This window comes from Eptatretus burgeri, chromosome 7, assembly GCF_056783735.1.
Source record: "Eptatretus burgeri isolate ZD-2024b chromosome 7, Ebu_testis_v1, whole genome shotgun sequence".
Taxonomy (NCBI): domain Eukaryota; kingdom Metazoa; phylum Chordata; class Myxini; order Myxiniformes; family Myxinidae; genus Eptatretus; species Eptatretus burgeri.
Genome location: NC_140967.1, coordinates 38007811 through 38029445, shown reverse-complemented (window position 1 = coordinate 38029445; position 21635 = coordinate 38007811). Strand labels below are relative to the sequence as shown.

Below are 21635 nucleotides of genomic sequence, written 5' to 3'. Positions count from 1 at the left end.
CAGCAATTCAGTTGAAATCATGGGTAGGTTTGGAGTATAAACTTAATGGCCATGCTTTGAGCCGTGCCTTGCTTATTTGTGGAAGCACAATGCTTGCTTATGACTTGGTAAGCAGGCCATCACAGCACGATTTGCATTAGAACCTGGAATTCAAGGACATAGTAGAAAAAGATTGGTGGAGAGGATAACAGCTGGCAGACTGGGATTAGGGAGAGACATGGAGACAGCCTCTTGTTTTTGCAGCACAGGAAGAAAGCATCATTTTCAACTAACAAATATTCATAGACTGAAAACTTAGGCAGGAAACAGAAACAACACGTCATCTGAAAACGACCTGCAAACCTACCATGTGGCCTAATCCACACTCTCCCCTTCTTCCCACCAAAGAACACATTGAAATCTAGTCTTCAGAGCACTAATCAATCGATCAAATAATCAATAAATAAAACAATGGGCTTGGATATGGTCAAGAAGGGATATTCATAGATTATATTTCTATGACTGTCTTTGTCCTATTCTTAATTTTGATTTAATTTAATGCATTCTTTATTCATGTAATTTTGATTGGTTGTGGTTTTAATTGATAGTCTGCCCTGTATTTAATACTGTTACGGTTCTAGGAACCATGTGCATACAAACATTCAGCTGTCCCGAAGTTAGTTATGCCGTTAAGTATATGTGCAGATAGATCCCTTCCTTGTGTGTAGTGGGAAAGCGAAAGGGGTGCATTGCGATGGTTTTTAGTTAGGTTAATAAATCTTAATATCCCCTCCATTACGATCCACGGTACCATAGCGCTTGCAGCGTTCGGTACGCTGGCAACAACTGTCCACCTGCTGTCTCCGGAGGCTTGTTTTTCCGAGGCAGAATCTTCACGTTCGCAGTTCCTTTTCGGCTTCTCCAAACGTTCCAATTCAATCTTGGCTGTACCACCGTCCACCTTCCTCAAACACGAGTGGAGTGGGCGGGCTTTCCCGCCCAGAAAGGGCAGACCCAATGAAGGCCCGTTACAATCAGGGTGGACGGTGACGTCAGCTTCGCCAAGGCCCCTCCCCACCCAGGGGGATCTATAAATTACGACACCATCCTCAGAGTAGAGTGAGAGAGTTCAGTGGGTTCGTTGGCTGGTTGCAAAGAAAGAAGGAAGGTTGTTAGTTGAGTGGTTGAGTTCTTTGGAATTCTGAAGTTCTGTGGTGGAGTCTTGAGTTTGGCGGTTGAGTTGGTCCCTTGGTTGTTGGTTGAAGAAGGAAGGTCGTGATCACGGAGGTCCTGCCCACGTCTCGCCTCGGCGACCCGTCTGTTGTGCTGGTCCGAGTACACCCAATCTTGACCGGGTCTCTCGTTGGGTCCTGTCTACTACTCCGCACTCTCCACCCGGGCTCCTTCGCAGACACAGTCTCCACACGTGCGGCTGTGGGCCGAGCTGCACGACCTCTGTCGGGTGCCGCACCACGGAGCAACCCTTCCCTCAGAACGTCCAGGTACCTAAAGAACTGTGACCTCAACTCCCTCCCTCCCTAGCTGCAAAAGTCCTTTGCCATTCAACTGCATTTATTTTGTCCGAGTGTGTGTCCGAGTGTGTGTCTGAGTGTGTGGCACCTGTCTTATAAGTAGCATTGCATAAGTTATTTAATAATTGTAAATCTTGCCTGTATTATTCTCGTGACAAGTCTGCTCTGTGTCCTCTTTTGTAAGTTGCTGTAAAATTGTCGCACTACATCTCTCTTCTGTCCCCTGCATAACACACCAATAAACCTGTTCCTTTACCACATGACTTTCCTCACTTAGTGTAAATAAATTATTGTAGAAATATTCCCAGCTCATTTTTGTCTTTTCCTCCATTGATGCAGCATTGTTCGGATCTAAGTTTAGCCGGGTCTTTATCCCAGATAATCTGTTCATTCTTGCCGGTACGTCCTTGGCAGTTCCGCTCGGCTGCATCCGATCCAGAGTTGGTAGTTGGTGGAGTGATCCGGTTCGGGCAAGGCGTACCGAGGGTGTGGTTCCCGGTGCATGGTTAATTAATACTGTTACGGTTCTAGGAACCATATGCATACAAACATTCAGTTGTCCCGAAGTTAGTTATCCCAGATAATCTGTTCATTCTTGCCTGTATTATTCTCGCGACAGCTCTTCCTGGCAGGAAGACCCTACGCTACGCGGTTGAGGTATTGGCGTCCACGGTTGGTTAAGCGACCCGCCGCGTCACGGAATTATCCGTGAGCGACGGCCGACAATTCCGGAAGTCTGGTGGGAGACGACGTAACTTCACCCACCTAGTGGTCGTTCTTGCCACCGGTCCCCAGCCCGCAACAATACTCTGATAATATTAGCACTTTGTCGTTTTTAATTTTGTAAGTTTTAGACAATTATTTAAATAACTAAAATTAATTTAACCCAAAGGTTCATGGATAAAAATCTGGATGACTTTGCATAACATGGTCTAATGGACCTGGAGACTGAAACAGTTAACTTGCAAAATATAGTTTTCAAGGCTTCCAAAAACATGTTTTTGCAAGACTTTTTTATACGCCCGATATATAATATATATCAGGGCGTATTATGTGATACCGGTCGTCCGTCCGTCCGTCCGTTCCTGTCCGCACTCTAACTCCCAAAGTTTTCAACTTTCACGTTTCATATTTGGTACATCGGTACAGACTGCGGAGACGGTGTGTCGTGACATATGTTCGTCATCTAAAGTGGTTGCCATGGCAACCAGGATGCTGTTTTCCATCCGTTCCTGTCCGCACTCTAACTCCCAAAGTTTTCAACTTTCACGTTTCATATTTGCTACATAGGTACAGACTGTGGAGACGGTGTGTCGTGACATACGTTCGTCATCTAAAGTGGTTGCCATGGCAACCAGGATGCTGTTTTCCATGGAGTAGCACAATTCTGTATATACCTTCTTGTTCGGACGTATATTGTGCTCACTTGCGCTCTTGTTATTATTGTTCTGATTCTCTCTTCTTCTTCTTCTTCTTCTTCTTCTTATTATTATTATTATTAGGATACCATTAGCCTTACAGTACACTATTGTTTCTGTTGTTTATTCATATATTTTTTATTATTCTTCATCCCATTTTGGGCTTTTTTTTTCTCAGCAACCACTTGTCCGATTGCACAAAATTTGGAAGGTCAGAGTGACTCCCCATAGAGAATATTTTAACGATAATTATGATGTCATAGGTATGGCAGCCATATTGGATCGAAAAATGAACCTTATCCGATCAAAACAAAACTTCACACACGCGATCCTCCACACAATTGTGGACAGAGTACAAATTTTCAATGCCACAGGTCACGAGGTTTGGCAGCCATGTTTGTTTGAAAAACGACACTTTCAAACCCGTTTTTTCTCCAACGGCCTAACGCATCAATATGATTCACATCAAATTTCATGAAGCAAGGAGAGTGGATTATAACTGCAAAGTTTTAAATTGATTGCTAGAGTGTTTTCCAAAATATAATTTTTTATTTATTTTCCGTGAAACCAATGTGGCTGCAAAACAATGTGACTCATGACGTCATTGTTAAATAAAATATATACAGCACGTGTAGTGAATCGTAACTGCAAAGTCCAGTAATGACAGGTTATTCGGTTTCAGAGAAATAATTATTTTATCATTCCCAATAAATCATATGTTATATACTGCAGAGAGCTGTTCGTGTCTGTATGGGTTAGTTATAAGCACCGCCCATTCTGCAGGCCACGCCTTCCCTTGTCTCGGCAAATGTCACAAGCACCGCCTTTTAGCGAGGCCAAGCCTTTCCCTCCAGCCACCCAGAAATAGCGGCCATATTGGATTTTCCAATAAACTTCAACATCTTCTTCTCCAAAACAGCTGAATAGATCAAAGTGGAATTTTACACACATCGATGACCCATGAGGATATAAGTTTGAGAAAAAAAAGGTCATCGGTCACATAGTTTGGTAGCCATATTGTATTTTTTTTTAAACTATAAAAAGATTTTAAAATATTCTTCTCCATAACCGCTCAACAGATTATTCCGAAACTTCATAGGTATGATCGACTCCGCATGGGGAAAAAAGTTTGCAAACTATGACATCAGTCACATTAGGCCGCCATCTTGAATTGAAGCAAAATAAAACAAAATAAAATCTTTTCTCGAGAACCACTTGACGGATCAATGTGAAGTCACATACATTTGATCAAGTGCCGATGTGGGAAAAAATATTTGTAAACTATGATGTCATCAGTCACGTGGTTTGGCAGCCATATTGGATTCAAAAAATTCAAATCCTTTAAAAAATCTTCTCTCCAGAACCACTCAACAGATCACTCTGAAACTTCACATGTGTGATTGACTACACATGTGGAAAAAAGGTTGCAAGCTGTGACATCATCAGTCACAGGGTTAGGTTTCCATCTTGAATTCAAGAAAAAAATTAAATGATCTTTTCTGGAGAACCGCTTAATGGAACAATGCAAAAATCACATACATGTCATCAAGCACAGATGGTGGAAAAAACATTTGCAAACTATGATGTCATCAGTCACGTGGGTTGGCTGCCATCTTGGATTTAAGGAAAATCTTTAAACATCTGTTTCTCCAGAACTGCTAAAAGGATCAATGCGAAATTTCATACATGTGATCAAACTCACCATCAGGATTTTTTTTCTGAACGATGACATCATCAATCACATGGTATGATGGCCATCTTGGATTGAAGGAAAAAATATTTGAAAATCTATATTGCCAGAACCGCTCCATGGGTCAATCTGAAACTTCATGTGTCTGATCAACTACCTATGGGAAAACAAATATTTGCAAACTATGGCATCATCAGTCACGTGGTTCAGCCGCCATCTTGAATTTAAGCAAAAAAAATTTTTCATATCTTCTTCAGAACCGCTCAATGGATCAATCCGAAACTTCACAGTTATGATTGAGTACCTATGTGGAAAGCATTTTGTGAATCATGTCATCAGTCATGTGATATGGCAGACATCTTAGATGGAAGGAAAACCATTTTAAATAATCACAACGCTTCTTGGAATCCATACATATGTATCAAATGATAGAGTTCTTGATTTCAGACATAAATTGTGATATTCTAACAATGTCAGACCTGGAAGCCTTTATCACTGCTCGCAGTTTTGCTCGCCATTCTAGTTTCTATTTTTATTATTGTTATGCATATATATATATATATATATATATATATATATATATATATATATATATATATATATATATATATATGCATAACAATAATTGTATATATGTATATACAATTGTATATATATATACATTGTATATATATATATACAAATTGTATATATATATACATTGTATATATAATATACAAACATTGTATATATATACATTGTATATATAATATACAAACATTGTATATATATATATATATATATATATATATATATATATATATATATATATATATATATATATATATATATATATATATATATACACAATGTTTAGGCTCATGGATGATATTTGCAAAAAAAAAAATTCTTTTTGATCTTGATATTTGAAGAAAACCAAAACAGAGTGTTTGTTTATTTATATTGTTCATATTGTTTTATTTTATTTTTCTATACAAAGTTCCAGCTAGTATTGGAGTGCTCAACAAAAAAAAATTGTTGGTCAGAAAATGTCGATTCACTGATTTTTAATTGCCGGAATCCTTCGGACTTAGGCAATTATGTTGGTCGGTTGTGTGTCATTCTGTGTGTCTGTTTACCCTGTAGCAGCCACACCGTTTCAGCGATGATGACAAAACTGGGTACAGACGTCGGCCATGGTCCAACTTAGACACGACGTTTTTGGTGAATCTAGGTCAAAGGTCAAGGTCAAGGTCACTGAAAAACGGAAATTCTTATTTTCGCAATAACGTCCGCTAAAATGGTCGTATCGACTTCAAACCAAATCCAAAATGTGCATCTTCCAATACTGCATCCAACCATATGTCTCGTTGGGGTGTCACACCAACACCCTTCTTAGCGCTCGGGGGGGGGGGGGTCGAATGTCAGGGAGGGGTGTCAGGGGTCAAAACTTTGAAATTGCGATAAAAACGCCATTTCAAGTCCGATTGACTTCCAAGTTATGATCATGACCAAACTAAGTGCTATAACTCATTAAACAGTAGCACTATCGACTTATAAGGACCAAATTGATTTCCAGGTTTTTGTTTTTTCAGAGATCATGGAGATATGACAAAGTTATTCCGGCAATTGCTTGCTCAAGGAGCAATTTCATTTTGACTCTCAGTAGATCAGGAAATTAAATAAACAAAGTAAAATACTGGGGAATACTGGGGAAAAATAATTCATATATAAGCCTGCATTCCCGAATTTCTAACATTTCAATCATTTGAGACGTCTCATATGCCAACATGACATCACATCAACCTTTGAGAAGTTTCTCCTACGTCCAACCATCTTCACATGGAGACCAAAACCATTCGATTTGCTGAACGTAATTGCAATGACTAAATACGTATTGATTATATGTTTTATTGATAAAATAAATAAACCTACGGAAAACCGACCAAACCGAACGGAAAATCGGCCGTCCTGCCTGCAGGGCCGAACAAACGCAGTAAAAAGCACATGAATATAAACCTCGTAAAAGCTCACAAGTTAGGAAATAATGAGACTGAAAAGAAACTAACCTTCATCAAAGGGAGAAACACGGTGGTAAATGATTTTAAAATGGGAAAATACCAATAAGAAATCACAAAAACAATGTCGATGAATAAAGTGGAACAAAGCTTTGCACAACGCTCTCAAAAGGTCGACCACCTGACAGATCATCAAATCCGAAAAATCATATTCAGTGTTTGGTTTTCGAAAATTAGAAAATCATATGAAGTAAAATTGAAAATACTTATCTTTGTCAAAGAAACCGAATCGCTGATCTGATTTGAAAGATCGCAAAATAAACACGAAGTTGAGAAGAAAAAAAAAATTCAAGAAGCACGTGAGAAAACAAGATGGAGAAAACACACAGAAGCTTTCAAAATAACTTGACTACATCACAAATGACTGAGGACATGACCCTGAGAGGAACCTTGAATGGAATTGTCTCGTGCAAATTACGAAGGATGCAAAATGCAAAATGCAACCACGGGTCCCTTGGAGCCGAACCATGCAGTCTTGGGGTAGCGTTTTCATTAAATGTAAATAAATTATTCCTGTTAAAATTGAACGGAATAAATAACAAGTAGAGGTACATTCAAACTACACCGCCCCCCCCCATGCCAAATAAATAAATAAATAGCAAATCCTCCAGGACGCCACATTGCCGGGGGCGCTGGCAGCACGTGGAGACGGAATTGAGGAGCGGTGTACTTCTGAGGTAAATGTGTACAAATGATACTTTATAGTTTGTGTGTACAAATGTACTTCTGAGGTAAATGTGTACAAATGATACTTTATAGTTTGTGTGTACAAATGTACTTCTGAGGTAAATGTGTACAAATGATACTTTATAGTTTGTGTGTACAAATGTACTTCTGAGGTAAATGTGTACAAATGATACTTTATAGTTTGTGTGTACAAATGTACTTCTGAGGTAAATGTGTACAAATGATACTTCATAGTTTGTGTGTACAAATGTACTTCTGAGGTAAATGTGTACAAATGATACTTTATAGTTTGTGTGTACAAATGTACTTCTGAGGTAAATATGTACAAATGATACTTAGTTTGTGTGTACAAATGTACTTCTGAGGTAAATATGTACAAATGATACTTAGCTTGTGTGTACACATGTACTTCTGAGGTAAATGTGTACAAATGATACTTGCTTTGTGTGTACAAATGTACTTCTGAGGTAAATATGTACAAATGATACTTAGTTTGTATGTACAAATGTACTTCTGAGGTAAATATGTACAAATGATACTTAGTTTGTGTGTACAAATGTACTTCTGAGGTAAATATGTACAAATGATACTTAGTTTGTGTGTACAAATGTACTTCTGAGGTAAATATGTACAAATGATACTTAGCTTGCGTGTACACATGTACTTCTGAGGTAAATGTGTACAAATGATACTTAGTTTGTGTGTACACATGTACTTCTGAGGTAAATATGTACAAATGATACTTAGTTTGAGTGTACAAATGTACTTCTGAGGTGAATATGTACAAATGATACTTGGTTTATGTGTACAAATGTACTTCTGAGGCGAATATGTACAAATGATACTTTATAGTTTGTGTGTATAAATGTACGTCTGAGGTAAATGTGTACAAATGATACTTAGTTTATCTATATATTAATAGTGAAGGACCAATTTTGTGCTCCTCCTAGCGGTCGCGTCACGTTTTTCTCGGTACTGTGACCTGGACTGAAAGAAACTTCGTACCTGTAAGAGTGCATCGCACATAGTGCCAATAGTCAACTTTCAACTCTGAAGCAGAATAAACACTTTTCGTTGAGACGGGGAGGGGGGGCGAGGAGTGAAGAGGCGGGGAGTGAAGAGGCGGGCCGGGGTAATTAAATTTTTGGGCGGGGGTAAGCAAATTGAAGGCGGGGGGGGGGGAATGGGGCAGGGGCGGGGGATGAGTAGGCGGGGGCAAGCACACCCTGTCCAGTCCATGTCCCTCAAGTGTGGGTGAGCTGGTGAGGGTGGTTGAATGAACGGAATCCGTCTGTGACGGGGTTTCGGCTAGTGTGTATAAATGTACTTCTGAGGTGAATATGAACAAATGTACTTCTGAGGTAAATGTGTACAAATGGTACTTACTCGCCATGCAGCACATGGAGATGGATTTGGGGTGGAGTGATGTGCAATAAATTGATTGCTTCATTGATTAATTGCGTAATTAAAATCATTGATTTCTCAATCAATTGCCAAATAGCACACCCAAAACCACCACTGTTTCATCTGACTGTAACTTTTCGAAAATTAAGTCATTCATTGAAAAAATTGAATAATTAATCGATCAATTGATACCCTTTGTAGCCAAAAATGCCCTTTATAGCCAAATCACTTGGTCACTGTCACGTCCAAATATCAGCTTCCTAGCTCAAAAGGTGCTTGAGATATTGCCAAGATGAGAAACAAAATATATAAGGAATTAATAAATCGATAATAATTAAGTAATTCATCAAAGGGAAAAAATCGTTTTTGCCAAAGCACATCTTAACTTTTGTCCCCAAATTTCTGCTTCCGAGCTCAAAGGATTCCTAAGATATCATCTGAACGAACAAACAAACAAGAAAAAAGCAAGAAAGCCAACGGAGTAAAAACTGAGTACTCCCTTCCTTCAGTGCCTGGCGATGACGTCATGTATCCCCTGGATATGGAATTGGGAAGGAGCGATGTCCAAAAATTTTTACCACAAAAGTAAAAATTTGACTTGAGGAATGCATGAAAGGGTGTGCACATATAAATTAAACTAAAAAAGTTGTAGCACATCAAAAAATCAATCAGATCCATTGGACCCTGCCTGTGCATGCTTTGGGGGTTAATATTGTTGCGGGGCCGGACGTCGGCCACGAGCACGACTGCTAGATGGAGCTACAAGTCGGCCCGACCGATCGCCCGGAATGTATAGGTCGTCGCCCCGGATAAGTCTGGGGCCAACGGGTCCTCTATCGGACCGAAGATCACCAACAGGTCACCCGCGTGGAATAGGGCGAATAGCCAAATTTCTATATACCTAAGTATCCACGCGCGGGAATCTCCCGGGGAAATTCACCCTCAGCCGACTTTGCCAAAATCGAGTCGCGATCGCCGACTCGGATCTGGCGTAACCGAGCGGAATTACCAAAGTCACGCCGGACCAAATGACAATTTACTGGCCCGAACGGCCGAACTAATTCTCAATCACGCATCATGTCGAACCAATGAAAGAATGGACACGAACGAGCTGAAACATTGAACAAATGGGGATATTTATTGAATAATGGGGGGAACTAGGGAAGCATGTAAGGGTAGACCTAAACCAAATAATATAAATGAAAATACAAATATATACAAGCAAAAACACTTAAACAGTTTTACTACTTACCAGACTGGCGCCACAAACACACACACGCACACACACCCAAAGAATCGGACCAATTGGTCTTTATTTGGATCTCCAGCCCGGAGGACAGTCGGGCTGAAGATCAGGGTAGCTGGCGGGCTACCTGGCAGCGAGTGCGCGGCTGGCGGCCACTCTTTCCCGGAGCTCCGGTCACCCAAGGATGGACTAGCGCAGCCGAACCCAGTTGAGGTGAGTCGAGGTGATCGCTCAAGCTCGCGATCATTCGGGGGAGGAGGTGGCGGAGGCAGACGAGGACCAGGACTGATGATGAGGACGGTGGAGAAATCTCTTCTCTTTCTTTCAGACCAGCTGTCTGCGCTTTTATTTTGTTGTCCCCCACGGAGGGGTGGGGGGGAGGGGTGTCTCCGCCCTCCCCGTTTCTCCACACCGGACGGCCTTGTGCGCAGAATCCCTCGTCGCCCTGTCACTGGCCAGTTTTGGTGCACATAACGCTCGCCGTCGCTCTCACTGGCCTGTTTTTGGCGCGCACATCCTCGCAGTCACTCTCACTGGCCAAAACGGGTGGCAAGCCCTTCGATTGGCCAGGCAGCAGGGTGACATCACTCGGACTGCCCCTCCCACGGTCGGGGAAGTCCGATTAGCTGAGCGACGGTCACGCCACTCGATGTATCCCGATTGGTCGAGCGCCATCGCGATGCTCCTCCTTTAACTCTGCCCTCGTACGTGGCCGGACGCATCAGGATAATGGGGTCGGGCAGAACGAGGTGAAGGTGTGGCTGGCGTCAATGGAGGTGTAGAAGTAAACGAACCGAAAACCTGACGTAAAATACCTTCACAGCGCATTTCCATTTATTTACCCATTAGACAAGCGATGGGAGCTATCTATAAAACACATACTTACCGATATAACTCATCTATAGGACCTGAATGTTGTGTGCGATAGTTTTCCAAATTCGTTACACTACCCCCTCCCCTTTTTCAGACTCGTCCCGAGTCATCAAATTTTCGTATGACCAGCATGTGTAAGTTCTCCCCTAATACGATTTACCTTCGGATCCCTGAGTGCGACATTTTTTTTTACACATGTCCCAAAAATAAATAACCTAATGCGCTGCGTAACTAACTAAACAAACTCACACTGACTCGTACGGACGACTTAAATAAATTGCCGGCGCTACTACAAACATGCAGGTGGGGTCAGAACTTATTTACAACCTTACCTAATATTTTTCACTAACCATGGCCCTGGACCTGGCATCTGTGGGGAAGAAAAGGCATAGCAATGTCAACAGTTATGTGAGGGTGAGTGCTCCGCAGCTTAAGGTCAGATGTCTTCAGGGCCTGTTCACAAGGTCCCTCTTTTGGTCACTGAACATTCCTTTTTTTTTTTCTTTCAGTTTTCAGCTGCTGGAGGCAACTCACCCTAACCCGGCATGCCATATGCCACCCCACAGGCCATTTGATGGGGGTAGCCAGGCTGCCCAATGCAGTCTTTGGCTCCCTTGTGCAAGAACAAGGAGGAAGCCGGCTGCCCAATGCAGTCCTTGGCTCCTCCCTGAAATGACCTGGATGGATGATGCAGCGGATGCAAAACACACAAAATGAACGCATGGGCTGCTCAATGCAGTCCCTGTGGTGTGGCTGCCTGCAGGGCAGTCCTTTCAAAACACACTTGGCGATGATCCTGGCGCACATGGATGAGTTGGTGACACAGGGGCAACGCAAACAAGGGTAACAGGCATGGGGTATGGCAGAGGCAGGCGAACAAGGCCATGCAAGGCAAACGCAGAACAGGCTGCCGTAGCACAAACAGGCCGCATGTGAAGCTGGCCAGCCTCTGGTATGGTTCCATCAGGTTTGTGGAGGGAGTGCGGTGGTGCCGGCCGCTCCGAAGGCGGGCTCGGACCTAACCTACTGTCTCCCCCCAACCTATCGCCTTTGCCTGACTCTGTCCATACCCACTCCCTTAATTTGCAACAAGAAAACCAAATTTAGCCCCTTTTTATTTATTTTATTTTATCTTTACACTTCCGTCTCTCTAACCCACTTCATTGTCCTTGTCCGGCTAACCTATCCTGTCAACCTAGCCTACTCCCAACCCCTACGTTCCTATTTTGGAGGGGAATAGGGAGAGACTCGCATCCTGCCTCGAGGCCCAATGAAGCCTCAGAATGGCTTCCTCTAGAGTCCCTTTATAGAGAGAGTAGCGACAACGAATGATTTGACGCCATTTTGAGTCCATTCAGTGCGGTGCACGTGCAGAGCCACCGTATGGCGCGAGTGCATTGAACCGTGTATTTCATGATGTTCTCTATGTATGAGAGATGGGAATGGTCTTTTCCATGTTGATAATGAACAAATTATGTGAAGATGACAAAATAGAAGATTTATGACAACTAAGAGCCATATGATAAAGAAGAAATTCACAGAGCTGTTTGTGATTTAACAGTCACAGACATTTAGAACAATGACAAAGAAGGAGAGTGAGACTCGAACTCTCACCTCCCTGCTTATACATGTACATGTACAATACAATGTTAAGAGTTATCTTTGTATTTCTGCAGTTGTTTGACCTTGTTTATCGTGTGTGGGTATATATTTGTGTTTGTTTAATTTTAGTATTTAAATTATTAATCTAAACTTTGCTGCATGTTGCCAATCATATATTTAGCCCACCCCACCCGGCCCCCTCATTCACACACACACACACACACACACACACACACACACACACACACACACACACACACACACACACACACACACACACACACACACACGCACAAGTTAATGTCCTCACCCATTCAAATCAACAGAGACAAATACATACATTCAATGCATACCCCCCCCCTCTTTCTCAGTTGTGGCATACAACTGTATAACTGGCATGAATTGGTTTCTCGCAAATTCTTTCTGAAGCATCACTGAAAATTTGAATGACAATAATCATATCTTCCATGTGAAAGTACAAAAAAAAACTTATTTTATTATTTGTTTTACGAAGGTCTCAGAGACCATTGTGAAGGGCCGTGTTAGCCCATGGGCCGAGTTAGCCCAGATCCGTTCTCCGTTCATTCGTCTTTGTTTTGACTTTGAGTCTGACTTTGGAGACATGATCTCGACCCTATATTAATTGATCTAGCTCGAAGACTCTAACTCAAACTCAAACTTAATTTTAATAAAGATGCCTTCCCCTTCAAGTGCTAATTAATCCACGAGCAATGGATAACAAGCCTGGAAAGCCAAACCAAAGGCCAGTCTCACTCGCAGCACAAAAATATACGCATATGGGACCGACCACCATCACACTGACCTGGCAGAGAACTGACCAAGAAGTTGCTTTCCATCCAACACGACTGACACTGTCCTCCCAGATTTTCCGTCTTTTAGCATCTGATGGAAATCTATACATCTTGAATCCCTTCTCCGTTCTAGTTGTGCACCCAAAGGTGCAACAACCTGTCATTTTGTCGTAAAATCGATGTAAAACACGAATGAGAACGCTGCGTACAGCGGGAACGTTAAAACGCTGACCGCCATGCATCCGATCCTGTCCGCGATGGACTCAAAATGGCTCCACGCAATCACGTGACTAGATTTTTCCGGACCCTCTTTGTCGCTACTCTCTCTATAAAGGGACTCTAGCTTCCTGATATTTCAGCAGTCATCTCACCAAGGTGGATCCAGTGGCCTACTGAGAGCGAAGGGATTGATGGTGCGAAGGGGTACATTCCCTAAATACCCTATCATTTATTGCACTTTAAACTACCCCGGGGCTTTCCAAAACGCCTGTCACTTTAAACTATAGGTTCTAAAAACCGTGATTCCCATTGCTTGTGTTGGTGTCCATTATAAATTTGGGCCTAGCCCTCAAATTTTCACTTGTGCCCTTGCACAATTTCGTGGCTGGACAGCGTGGCTCAACTAGCAGGGACTTCCCCTCTGCCGAACTCTACCATGGCACCCCCAGGCCCTGAGGCTGTCTCTGAGCCTACCTGCTCCCCATGAACAAGGGGGGTTGCCCTTCCTGGCATTTCCCCCCTTCCATATCCACGTGGCATCTTTGGTGCTCCGTGTCCTGATCCGCGGGTCACCCGTGCCCAGTGCACTATCCCGGTCCCTTGGACCCTTGGCCTACTCTGGCCGACTACTTCGGTGCCCAGGGTGCCCACTACTCACCTTCCCAAGCCACGCTCCCAGCCGGTCAATTTCACTACTGCACCCCTCCAAATGGGTATCGGGCCTTCACTCCACACCAACAACAAAACGATCTGCATTTTGTAAATTTGACTAACCCACTAACTAACATTAAACTGACCCCGGGGTCCCTTGGGTGGGAATCACTCCTCTCCCCAACCATTCATTCGCACCATGCATTCCACATTTACGCCATACATACACACTTGGGCCCGCTGTCCCACATTCACTCCTTGTGTATATTTTTCACTTTTCAATTCACACTCTTGCACTCCAACCTGCCATTCTCCTAACTAAATCCCCTAACTATCTCGTGCTCCCTCGTCGTCCCTTATTCTAATGCACGTTCCTTTTAATCTACGTATCTAAGCTTTGTCCCCACTACACATTCCATGTCTGTCTGTCTCTTCCAAAATCCAATTCCTAAATCTATCCAAAAATCCCTCTAACTAACCCATTCCACGGGCTCCATGAGGAACAACCCATGTCCCCATGAAGCCGGTCTAACTAAACTAACACGTTCCACTAACTAGTGCTTCCTTTGCCTAATTACTGGGCTGTGTACTTGGAAACGAGGCTCTTTTTTTTCTGCAGTGCCATGGTGGCGGTTTATGGCACGCCCATTCATCCCTTTGGGCGATAACGATGTCCCCTCCGACGGCCGATCCGTGCAGCCATGAAGTCACTCTGCACATCGCAACGAGCGCTCGCTTTCACAGGATTCCCCACACGGGACAACGTGCACTGTTTCTCCGGCATTCGTGCCGAGACCTGGAAGAGTTTGACGAAACCTGAGAGCCAGCGACAGACCATGTGTGAAGCGATCTTGACATGGCTGCTGTCGACGAACCACGGGAGCCAGTGACAGACCGTGTGTGAAGCGAGGTCGACATCACAGGCTATTCTTCCTCCCAGCAGTGAGATGAGTTTGGAGTCGGGTTTTTACTTTCCTGGAACGGCCTACGTGTCCCTATTCTTGAACAAGAATGCTCCAGGTAGTTTCATGAACACTTGCAGAGGTTGAATTCAATTTTCCTTTACTTTAAACATTCCCAAGTGCGTCGGTAAAAACCGTGCCTTTTCCAAATACATGCGGATGCCCTGCCAGTCTAGGAAAGAGTCGCTCTTGCCCGTTGTCACATAAATGACGTGACTCATGGGTGGTGCATAAACATGCATGAGGAAAGACATGGGCGGAGCATAAATATGCATGAAGCAAAACATGAATATACGTTTTACATTCAAACTTGGTTACATTACACCACCATTTTCTTAAAGGCATCAGTGTAATGTCCTTGGTCTTGGGCCTTCCTTGTCTTCCTTGTCGATCCCTGTCCTGTCAAGCACTTTTTAATAATCTTCCTGCTCTTTTGGCATTCTCAAGTTGTATCCCAACCAAGTTTAGATATGCTGCTTCTGCTCACCCAATAATAGATGGAGGTACTCAATGCCAGACATGAAATCAGAGCCATATCCCGAGACATATCGTGTACTTTTGACATGGTCTGGCACCATGCCCTGCTCACCAAACTCTCTTCCCATGGTATCCAAGGCCATCTCCACTCATGGCTCGCAGACTTCCTCTCCTGTCGCATCCAAAGTGTGGCCCTAAATGGAGTTCTCTCATCCCCTCTTCCTGTCCAGGCTGGAGTTCCTCAAGGCAGCATTCTGGGCCCTGTTCTTTTTCTGACTTTCATCAATGATCTCTCCGACTCTCTGGAAAATCCTCTTTATCTCTTTGCTGCTGACTCCAACCTCTGCCATACCATCTCTCATCCCTCGGACCAGCAAGCAGCAGCTTCTTCGCTCTCTACAGATTTGGATAAAATCACAAACTGGGTCAACACATGGAACATGTCTTTCAATCCAGACAAATCTCACACTCTCATTATGTCTCTCCGAAATGACCATTTACAACCCTCCCCCATCGATGTTTTCAACAATCTTCTGGAAGAGTTCCTTTCATTCAAGCTTCTTGGTCTCACTATCTGCCATGATCTTTCCTCGGAAAGCCACGTTTCCAACCTGGCCTCCAAAGCCAGTCGCTGACTGGGAATCCTCCATTGTGCAAAGACCTTCCTCTGCTAACCTGAGCTCCTGACCACAAACAAAGCTTTCATCCACAGCCTGATGGAGTACTGCTCTCCTCTCTGAGCTGGTGCTCCTGCCTCTCATTTTTTCTCAGTTTCACGCTGTGGAAACCAAGGCATTTATGATCATTGGTATCTCCCGCAGTGAGGCTGAGTCTTTGGGCCTCTCACTCTGTCACCGCAGACAGGTCGGTGGTCTTTCTGTCTTCTACCATCTCCTCTCCAGTGTCCCCCCCCCCGCTCTGTCTGGGATATGTCCCTTCCCAGGTGCTCAAGGTCTGCCAGGAACCCCCTTCTGGTAAAACTACCAAAATCATGAATCACTGCTCACCTTCACTCTTTCATTCCTCTTTTTTCCCCACCTTTGAAATGAATTCCCACACTCTCTTCAATACCATTCTTCTCTCCAGGCCTTCAAAACAGCAGTTCACCACCATCTCTTATCATTCCCCATCCAAAACCAAGATCTTTTCTACCCCCGTTAATCCATCCCAAACACACTTCCTTCAAATTCCCTGCTTTCCTTCCTGAAAGTCCCTGTGGTGTCCATTTTGTTTACCCCATGTTCCCTGCCCCATCCCTCTCCCTTCCACAGATCTTCTAATGTCTCTTTTCTCAAATGTTTTGTCCTCCCCTCACCCGCCCCTCTTGACTCATCCCCCTCTCCCCCTTGCTGTGTGTTCGCTCTCATACGAGCCTCGACAAGGTATAAAAATAAAATAAATAATTTCTCCCATTTGTCAGAGTATATCTGCTGATTTTTTTTTGGGTAATTTTCCTGTTTTTTTCTTTGGGGCTGTGTTTGTTTCTGATTCATTTTCCTGTGTCATATCCATCATTTGCACCTGTTTTGAGAAGTTTGTTGCTAAATGGATTAAGGATCCCTTTTCTGGTCTGTTGTTTTCTTGTTCGTGTACAAATGTCATCTCATAGTTTGTTGGGCTTTTCGCATACTCCGCTAGTCCGACACATGATGTTCTGTTCACTTGGTTAAGCTCCATCAGACCACCTCCTATTTATCGTCTGGGTAAGTACAACCTCAGTATGCATTGGTATTTGTAGAATATCTTGTGAATAGTTAGACTTTTCCTTGTTTTGGTGTCTAAAATGTTGATCTCCAATTGTGGCCAGTTTATTATTGCATAGCTATATTGGAATACTGGCACTGCAAGTTGCTTTTCAGCTTTGGTTTTTGTTTCTTGGAGAGGGATGACTTCAGAATTAGTCTTATTCTGCATAGGTACTCTTATTATTTTACACATTTTTTTGTGTTGTACCTGGGAGCCTTCTTCATTCATATGTTGTTTTTTTCCTTGAACATTAAATTGGCTTAACTCTTTTGTTCTTTCTCATTAGGCTATGGACCCTGGTCCAAACATTGTTCATTCTGCTGAAAACTCTATTCGCAGCATTGCGCATACAGTATCTTGTCTATACCACTCATTATTTTAAATATCTCCACCAGATCCCCTTGTGACCGCCTCCTTTTCAATGTATAAAATCCTGTCTCCTTCAGCTACTCCTCATAGCTTCGTCCAGCTAACCCCGGAATTAATTTAGTAAATTGATGTGGGTTACATACCAGTCCTGCCAATAGAGTAATGGCCCTAATCGTGATCCATGAAGTAGCCCATTACTTACAATCTCCCATTCACAGCCACTCTTTGCTTCATATCACTAAACAGTTTCCATTCCATTTAGCTCCTCCACCAGCCATTCCACAAAGCCCTAAGCAAAGCTAATCGCCATCTATGGTACCTTTTAAAACTTTGACTGCATTTTTGCTTGTTTTAATGCTTTTTATTGTGCACTAGCTGGAATATCCGGCATTGCCCGGCTGTGAAACACTTCCTTACACCAAGGAATGGGATCGAGGATTATGTAATGTTACCTTTCATGAAAAGACAGGCACAATAGAGCAATTTTTTTAATCCTACTTTTTTCCTAAACAAAGCACTCACTGATGAACTTCTGAAAGTTTGACGAAGATCCGTTCAGACATCTGTGAGAAAAACAGCGACACACATACAGCCAGACAGCCAAACACACAGACAAACGGCTCTCTTATGGTATAGATTCACAAAATGTATTTTTTTGCCTAATTGACCTCTGATTCACTTAATTTAATATGCTAAATCATTAAAATAATCATCTTATCCCTTCGTTGTCTTTTTTTTAACTGACGGTAACTTTTTCCCTTTGCCCATTCTTTGTGCGGAACAGCTGTTTTTATCCCACATCAACCGAGGTGTTGTCATTAAGAGGTGATCAGCTATATAGAAATTTTCAGTTTTGGTTTCCTTGTTGGGTCATATAGAAAACCTCTGACCTACATAATTATACACAAGTGTTTTGCCTGACAGCAGGTCGAGTGGGCATTTAAAAATGCTTTGCATGACCTAATTTCCCATAACCAATAAGCTGTTGTGCAAGAAATCTCAGAAAGGAAATTGAAGGGGAATTTTTTTTTCTTCGAACGCTGCATGATGGGAAGAATTCCCTGGTTATCTTCTCCTGATGATGATGCAGTGTTTTCTGATGATTCCCACATTCAGGTAGACAAATGTGTGAAAAATCGTTGCAATAAAGAAATGGAGGTATTCCACATTCAAGCTGCCAGGGGAATTGCCCGACCCACACGTGGTCAAGCCACTTGGGAAGTTATTAGGCAGTTTGCAGAGGCAGAAATAATCTCTTTGTCGACATTCAACAATGAAAAATGTGGTTCCTTAAATAACTGATGAACTGACTGATAAATGACTTTGTGTTGCAATAAAGGTAAGAAGTGCCTGTGCTGAACATAAAAGGAAGATTGTCATGAAATCTGGATGCATCCACAGTTTATGCATTTTCTTCATTTTTGGTTGATCTCTGAACTGCTACAGATCATGCTTTGAGGGGGGTGGGGTGTTGGAGGACAGGGGAAGGGAGGGAAGGAAAAAACATAATTAAATACTTAAACAGAGTTCAAATCAGTCGCACTTTATCTGCTGTCAATTGCAAAAAAACTTAAAACTCTTCTCAAATTGACTTGATTTCAAAATAATTTAATTTGTGTGCACTAAATTTCAATCCGGCATCAACCACTTTCATTTATCCTCTCCACACTGGTTTTGTTCGATGCAAAATTATTTCACTTTGATTCAAATTGGTTTCAGCTGGTCTGTACTAGTCTTATTGCTTTATCAAGGTCCATGCTTTTGAAGATAAATGACTTTGTGTATCCTGGATAAGGCAGTATCCTACTTTGAACAGTGAAATCAAACTGGTTTAATCGAATCAAAACCATGCAGTCAACAACTGTTTTTATCATTTAATGCTTTCCAAACGAGTTTGTTTCAAACCTGCTCTAATATGTTTTTTGGCTACAGCTAATAAACATGCATTTTTGTTTAGGTACTTGCTTATTATCTAATCATGCTGCCTGGCATATGGAGCTTCTAATGAACTCTCACCACTTCCGTCTGTCCTGGGCCCACAGTGCGATTTCTCTCCACGTGACCTCCAACTCTTTCATTTCCTTCTCAACAGTACGTCGCCAGGTCTCTCTTGGCCGTCCAACCCTTCTCTTCCCATCAGGTGCTCAGCATATTGCCCTTTTCAGTACGTTTTCATCCTCCATGTGTAGCACATGCCTGATTCATCTCCACCTCCAAATTTTGATCTCTTTTTTTATGATGCTTTTTCCTCCCTGTTAGTCTTTCCACCTCCTTTTTAATAGCCATGTCTGTCAGAACATTCTCAGGATTTTCTTCTGGCTGCTGGAGATAAAAGACTGCAGCTTATGTGCCATTCCTTTGATGGTTTTGCAGGATTCACATCCAAATAGTGCTGTGCTTGTTGTACTTCCTGGATTTCCAAATTTCCATGAATCTCATGAATGTTCCCCTCACTTTTTTTTTCTCCCCCTTCTGTTGCAGTAACCATGGATCCCAGGTATTGTGACAGGTACGAATTGTGACTAAAATTGAAACAGCTTTAGGCAACTAATTTCAAAGTAGATTGTGCTATCTTGTATTACAGAGCAAGTTCAAGTCAATATGTTAGGTTGCTTCAATTACTTCTTCATGTCCAATGATAAAAATCGTCCTCTCTCGATCTTAACATCTAACTGTCCCTCACAATTTCTCCAACATTGTCCCTTCAATGTCAACTTGTAATTAATTGAAGATCAACTTGTAGCAAATATGCAAATTAATTATTTTTCAGATTGTGTACATGTTGTTCTTAAAGCATTTATACAGCAACATGCACGTGTTTAATCAAAGGTCGCTGCAGTCGAGAAAGATGATTTAATGCTTTGATGCCACTCAATTATAATTACAGAACCACAAAGTCGAGTAAGAAGACATCTGTTTCTTCTGCACCAATAGAGCAGACATGGTGACAGATTACCAACCGATACAATTGCCATGATATTGGATTACCAATTGATACAATCGCCAAGCTGGAGTTGGCCACAGTGTGTTTTACTGTGTCCCGATGTAATGGGCACCAATGTAATGAACTGGATGTGCTGACTGAGGTCAAAGGAAGTAACTTTGCCAGTTCTGCTCTTATAATTGGTTGGTATGCCTGGTGCTGGCTTAATGGTTAGTGTGGTGGGCTTGGGATTCAAGGATCCTGAGTTCAAGTCCTCCTTTCCGTTGAATTAATACCAGGTGGGGTTGACTCTGCCTGTAATCCATGTGAGGTTGGCAAAATGAGTACCAGCTTGCTGGTATCGTGAGTCGAAGTGGCGACCCATCCAGGATTGTGCCCAATAGCCCAGGAGACTGCTTAGGCAGCACCAATGCTCTGCACAGAGTATGGTCCCAATGGATGGATCCATCCATCCCATCCATTGGGACCACACTCTGCACAAGGTGTTCTCCTGGGCGATTGGACACAATCTTGGACGGGTCGCCACTCCAACACAGTATACCAGCATGCTGGCACTCATTTTTGTCGACCTCGGAAGGATGACAGGTAGAGTCAACCCCACCTGGTATTAATTCAACAGCCGAGTGGGATTTGAACTCAGGATTCTAGGATCCCAAGCCCACCACCCTAACCATTAAGTCAACACCAGGCATGACGGACGGATGGAATTAATTGGTTGGTGTCACTTAGTCTAGATGTTGTTTTCATGTTTTGGATCAAGCTGCAAGGACCAGTGATAGTCTTACATCTATGAGCAACAGTAGCAATAGTAGCATCATTTCTTCATTACATCTGCCATTGAAGGTGGACAGAGTTTGTTTTTGCCCCATCTGTTTCCCTGTGTGCAGGATATCTCAAAAAGTTGTGGAAAGATTGGTGGACAGAGTGTGTGTATGACAAGGATGAGTTAATTAGATTTTGGTGAAGT

General features: G+C 42.6%; 2 long non-coding RNA genes across 2 annotated transcripts in view; one reads left to right on the top strand and one right to left on the bottom strand.

Annotated features, from left to right (window-relative positions):
* Positions 1–6803, bottom strand: part of LOC147023062 (uncharacterized) — a 120728-nt gene extending 113925 nt beyond the window's left edge. The window contains exons 1-2 of the long non-coding RNA XR_015059726.1: positions 6668–6803; positions 4632–4776 (exon numbers count right to left, since the gene is read on the bottom strand). This is a non-coding gene — a long non-coding RNA (uncharacterized LOC147023062). The remainder of the gene's footprint in view (positions 1–4631; positions 4777–6667) is intronic.
* A 475-nt stretch (positions 6804–7278) lies between these two features.
* On the top strand, positions 7279–21144 carry LOC147023061 (uncharacterized). The gene is made up of 4 exons (XR_015059725.1): positions 7279–7353; positions 19767–19864; positions 20206–20233; positions 20612–21144. It is a non-coding gene; the product is annotated as an uncharacterized LOC147023061 (long non-coding RNA).
* The last annotated feature ends 491 nt before the right edge of the window (positions 21145–21635 follow it).